This window comes from Suricata suricatta, chromosome 6 (assembly GCF_006229205.1).
Source record: "Suricata suricatta isolate VVHF042 chromosome 6, meerkat_22Aug2017_6uvM2_HiC, whole genome shotgun sequence".
In the NCBI taxonomy this organism is placed as follows: Eukaryota; Metazoa; Chordata; class Mammalia; order Carnivora; family Herpestidae; genus Suricata; species Suricata suricatta.
Genome location: NC_043705.1, coordinates 69,756,063 through 69,762,062, shown reverse-complemented (window position 1 = coordinate 69,762,062; position 6,000 = coordinate 69,756,063). Strand labels below are relative to the sequence as shown.

Below are 6,000 nucleotides of genomic sequence, written 5' to 3'. Positions count from 1 at the left end.
ACAGTGGTCACTCAGATTTTTATTGAAAAGGTGAAAGCTATCCATAATAGAATTTTTGATAACTGTATCTTTTCTAAACTTCTTAGACCATCTTCGAGTAGTTCTCCTCTTGTTGGTATTTTCCCCCCTGACATTGAAAGCCACTCACTACAACTAAGAGAGGTAATAATATGTGTGGTGAAAAGAATTCAAAATTTTGAAAAGAGAATCTAGACAAGAGACTCTGCTTTGCCATTTTCTGGTTTGGAAATACTCTAAATTTTTCAGAGTCTGGCTCTCCATTTGTAGATAGAGATAGTAATACTTATATGCAGTATATATAACCATTCTATTTCTTTAGATAGAATCATAAAATGAACAAACAAAACAAAAATATTGGCTTAATACACCCCTTTAAGAGAAAAAAATAAAGATTCTCCACCCTCCTATCCTCTGCTTAGATAACACATATTAGACATACTTAGTATTGAGTTTTTTTGAAACTCAATCATGTATAAATGTGTAAAAACCATAAATGAGACAGATGCAATTTAAATCACTTGTGAGAAACACTTTATTTTAAATAAAGGGCATTGCTGTTTATATAAATGTTATAAAAATCTTTATAGTTTAGGACTGTAGGCAATTTATTAGTCTTTGAACATGTAAAAATTATGTGCGAAATAACTTAGACACACCTAAGAGGATTGGTCGCTACTGGCTGAAAAAGAGTATAGTCTCCTGGTAAGTTCAGGTAAATTCACACTTAGTTAAGTCTTGTCAGGGCTCCACTTCAAAGAGTGTGGTTGACTTGCTGTTGGTTCAGAAGAAAAGAATGGGATCCATCATTCAGCGTATTCATTGTTGGTACTGTTGAATGAACCTAATTTTTAAAAAAATAATTATGTAGAAGTACATGGAATAACTAGTTGTTTTTTTTTTTCTTCATTTTGCTTGAACATTATTGGTTTGACCAGAGAGATCTGCTTAAGTATCTGGGTGATGAAGTTATACATTCTGTGACCTTAAGTGAAGGGACCAAAATACTCAATTGGTTCCTGCGAAGATTATTGCAGAAGCAGATAAATCTAAGACTTCTAACCAAAGGCCATAAGAAATGTGGACTATGAATACTAAGGTGTATTTAATTTGTATTTATTTGCTTTTCTTGACATTCTTCAATTTAGATTGCCCGTTTCCTAAGTGGAAGAATCTATCAAGATATGTATCTGCTCAAAAACCTTTGTTGGACAGTGATGACTACAGATATGATGAGCAATATGTAAGAATGATTTTAATTTAAAAAGGTTTATAACAAAATTTTCTAATACTAAAATAAGATCTATTTTTCACTCAGAGGTGTATGTTATACATAGTTTATTTTTTGAATCATCATAGAGAATGTAGTTTACATTCACTATAAACTCTGAGCAAGTTACTAGTAAAAGAAATGGCTTTTCTTGGTTCATAGAAAATAGCAATAACTAGTTGATTCTGTTCCACTGGATGTAAGCTCCAATAGAGTGAGGGTTTTTGTTAATTTTGTTCACTCAGTGCTAAACAGTGAGGTGCTCAACAGGGCACATAGTAGGTGCTCAATAAATAGTGAATAAATGAAAGACGCCCCTCCCTGTTATTACTAGAATAGCCATGAATGATAATTTTCCCTAAAAAATCATTATAGGAATTTGTTCATCGGGTTATTTCATTTTATTGTTTCTATTAAATATTGGGAAATCACATATATTTATAAATTGTTGTAAGATATAAATAATTATAGGACATTGACATTTGTATATACAATTAAGTTTTGGAAAAAAGTAGAGTACTATTACCTTTGAAATTGTTGTGTGCACATCCTCCATCTTTGTCTCACCCTCCGAGATAGCAACCATTATCCTGAATTTTATGTTTATTGTTCCCTTTCTTTTTCTTTAGTTTTACCACACATAGACATACTCTTAACATATTGCTTAGTTTTGAATATTTTTGAACTTTATATAAATGAAAGCCTGCAGTGTTTTTTTCTGTATCTTTTCCTCATTCAGAATTATTACATTCCTGAGATTTATTCATGATTTTGCATGTAGCTCTAATTTTTTTCATTTTTACTGCTGTGCAGTAACTATTATGGATATATTATAGTTTATTTATTAACTCTATAGTTATAGATGTTTGGGTTGCTTACAATTTTTTTCATATTACAATTATAGCAGCAGTGAACATTCTAGTACATGTTTTCTGGTGCTAGTAGGGATATTTCCAGGATTGAAACTGGTAGTCACCACTATGCATGTCTTCAATTGTACTTAATAATGCTGTTTTCCGAAGTCAGCATGCCACTTTACATTCTTATTACCACTGCATGAGAATTTCTGATCTCCACATTATTGCTAGCACTTGATGCAAGGTGAAAGTAATGAAAAATTCAAGGAAAACTTGAGAAGAATACAATTTGTGGAAGATTTGAACATTTGTTTTTCAGTAACAGAGCTAATAAGCAGAAATTAGTGGGCTATATAAGAAGTGAATAATATAATCAATAAACTCAGTTTTTTGTAATGTAAATGTATTTTTACATCTCTTGACTAAAGAATATATGGTTCCTTTGTATGATTTAGGACATTTATAAAAATTGGTCATGTATTTGGTCACAAAAGAAACCTTAAAATCAGGAAAGCAGACATTTTATGGGCAATATGCTCTGATTTAAAAGCCAATCAAATAGGAATAAATAATAATAGAGTATCATATCTTAATGATATGGAAATTATAAAACATAATTAAGATTGTTCTTGGAGCAAAGAGGAAATCACAGGAAGCATTATAAAGAACCCTTCTTTAAAAAAAATTTATGGGCTAAAGTAAGAGATTTATTTAGAGTACTTTCATTATTGAATCAGAAAGACTAAAAATAAGTAAATTTTGTACTTATCTTAAATTCTGAGTATAAATTAAAGAACATGTATAAGATTAGAAATAATATAGATACAGAAGATTAACATAATTGCATTCAGCTCTGTGACACCATATTTGAAAATCTTATATAAGAGGATTTTCTAATGAGATATAAATTATTAAAATATCCCAAGAAGAAGAAATTTTTAATATATAAATTAACATATATGAAATGTAAAAGTTGGTAAATCTAATTTAAAAAAAATAATCAAGACCAAATATTTCTACAGTGGAACTCTAGCTAGCATTAACAAAAAGGGGGGGGGGAATTTTCCTATTTATAAAATAAACTTCTGGGGTTTTAAAAAAGGTTTTTAAAAAATGTTTATTTGTTTTAGAGAGAGGGCGTGTGAGTGCAAACAGGGTAGGGGCAATAAGAAAGGAAGACAGAGAATCCAAGGCAGGCTCTGTACTGACAGCAGAGAGCCTGATGCAGGGCTCATACTCACAAACCATGAGATCATGGCATGAGCCAGAGTTGGACACTTAACAAACTGAGCCACCCAGGCACCCTAATACCTCTGTTTTAAAAAAGGAAAAAGAAAGGAAAAGGGATACTGAGTAATGAAAGTTACTGTTCCAGACACCTCTAAAAGATGCAAGCCTTCTCAATCCATAGTCACGTAAATTTAAGGCTAACTTGTTATATGCAGAAAAGAAAGCCAAGGACAAATCTCACTTTAGGAATATAATTGCAAAAACTAGCAAGATATCAAAGGAATAATACGCTACAATCAAGTACATATTCGTTTCCAGGAATGCAAAGATGGTTCCATTATCAGGAAAGCTAATACAGAATTTATTATATGAACACACTGAGAGGAAAAAAAAAAAGAAGTGATCCCGCCCATAGATTATGAAATGGAAGTTGATAAAATTCACAACCATTCCCATTAAGAACGAACAAAACTAGAATGAGCACAGAGGGAAACTAAATATGATTAAGATTATTTAGCATAACACTTGCTGTTGGTCTTTTGGTAAAATATTGAAGTAAAATATAGAGGCTGTTTTAATTGAAAACAGTTACAAGATAGGTATTCCTTCCATAATCATTAATACTTAACATTGTTTTTGGAAGTCCTAATGAATGCAGTTAAATACGATAATAAAATAATTGATATAGACACAGAAAAAAGAAAGATGAAATTATCTTTTTCCTCATTGATGTCAGTGAATATATAGAAAATCTAAGAGGTTAGTGGAAACACCAAGTTGGGGAGCAGGGGTAAGGAATACCAATAGACATGATAGAATGAAAAATATCAGCAGAGACTTTCCTTAACAGAAAATAAAACATACTATAAAGTCACTGTAGGGGTGCCTGGGTGGCTCAGTCGGTTCAGCGGCTGGCTTCAGCTCAGGTCATGATCTCAGGGTTCGTGGGTTCGGGCCCTGCCTCAGGCTCTGTGCTGACAGCTAGCTCAGAGCCTGGAGCCTGTCTTCAGATTCTGTGTCTCCCTCTCTCTCTGATCCTTCCCTGCTTGCTCGCTCTCTTTCTCTCTCTCTCTCTCTCAAAATCAAATAAAAGACATAAAATAAAATAAAATAAAGTCACTGTAGTCAAATCAGTATTATATTGACAGTAATAGATCAGTGGACCAGACTATGAAGTCCAGAAATAGTTCACATATATGTTTGTGTGATAATATTGGTATTTGATATCAATAAGAACAATAGTTTATTTAATCAGTAGTACTAAAACAACTTGATATTCAGATGGAAGAAAATAACAACCTATTAAAAAGGAAAGCATAGATGGATTACAAATTTTTAAATAAAAAGTTACTTTTTAGAAAAATAAAACCAAGGAAAATTAGGAGACTGTTTAACTTGGAGCCTGAATAAACTGGAAGCTTTAGAAAGAAAGAGTTTTATTTGACTGTGTGAATATTTAAAAATTTAAGAATGCCTTTTTTATATAAATATCATTTTTTAAGACAATTCACTTTTCAAAAGGTTTTTTGAAATTTTTTATTTATAAATTTTGAAAGACAGAAAGAGCAAGTGGGGGAGGGGTAGAGAGAGTGAGACAAAGTGTCTGTCAGTGTGGAGTCTGATGTGGGGCTTGAACCCACAAACTGTGAGATCATGACGTGAGCCCAAACCAAGAGTTCCCAGTTTATTGTAGTGGGGAATGATATTAAAGCCCAGGATATAAGTAGTAACCAAGGAGTGTTCTTTTCTATGTGGCTAGCAATGTTTCTGGCCATTCCACTCTGTATAGCTAGAAAAAAATGCATGCTTAAAAATCATTTTCAATTCTATTTAGCATTAGAGGTTTAATTTTGTTCTTTTAATTCCTAAGTAGGTCTTTTTTTTCTCTTGTATCAAGAAATTCTTGATTCTTAACATTATTAACTAAAAATATGTTTATCTTACACTATAAAAACATAATTTGAAATAGCAAAACTAACATTAACATTACTGAAAATGATGTAATGAAATTTAAAATGTTGATGTAGTTTTTTCTGTCCTTGTGGTGTTCTGAGCTGTGTTCTTTTTTTTAATGTTTATTTGTTTATTTTGAGAGATACAGAGAAAGAGAGCCAGGGAAAGGCAATGTCTGTGCTATCAGCACAGTGCCTGCTACGGGGCTCAAACTCATGAATTGTGAGATCATGACCTGAGCCAAAGTCAAAAGTTGGATGCTTAACCAACTGAGCCACCCAGGCGCCCCAGAGCTGTGTTCTAAAGTCACTGGACATAAATCATTTTTAGGTGTTGCAAGAAATGTTGACAAACACCTTTTTTAAAAAAAATTTCTTTTAGTTTTAGGGATTAGTTTTTAAAAATACATATTTTGAAAGTTTTTAGATGTATATTCTTTTGATTGCTATTGCATTATATATTTTCATTCACTTTACTCACATATTTATCAATGCTGTGCTTATGAACTTGCTAAACTTTTAGTTTCTGTTCTCAGATATACAGAATAATAGACTGTCTGCAGTGAAAATACCCAGCATTATTTGCCAAATAAAAAATCAGAAAGGGAAATCAAAGACAAATGCTCTCATATATTTTTTCAAATTCTTATTGATTGAGCTGACAATGAATTAA

General features: G+C 31.8%; 1 protein-coding gene across 1 annotated transcript in view; it reads left to right on the top strand.

Moving 5' to 3' along the window:
• The first annotated feature begins 1,242 nt into the window (after nucleotides 1-1,242).
• SPATA9 (spermatogenesis associated 9) overlaps nucleotides 1,243-6,000 on the top strand; it is a 32,424-nt gene continuing 27,666 nt past the window's right edge. Inside the window, exon 1 of the mRNA XM_029942626.1 lies at nucleotides 1,243-1,261. The gene's annotated coding sequence lies outside the window, so the exon portion shown is untranslated. The remainder of the gene's footprint in view (nucleotides 1,262-6,000) is intronic.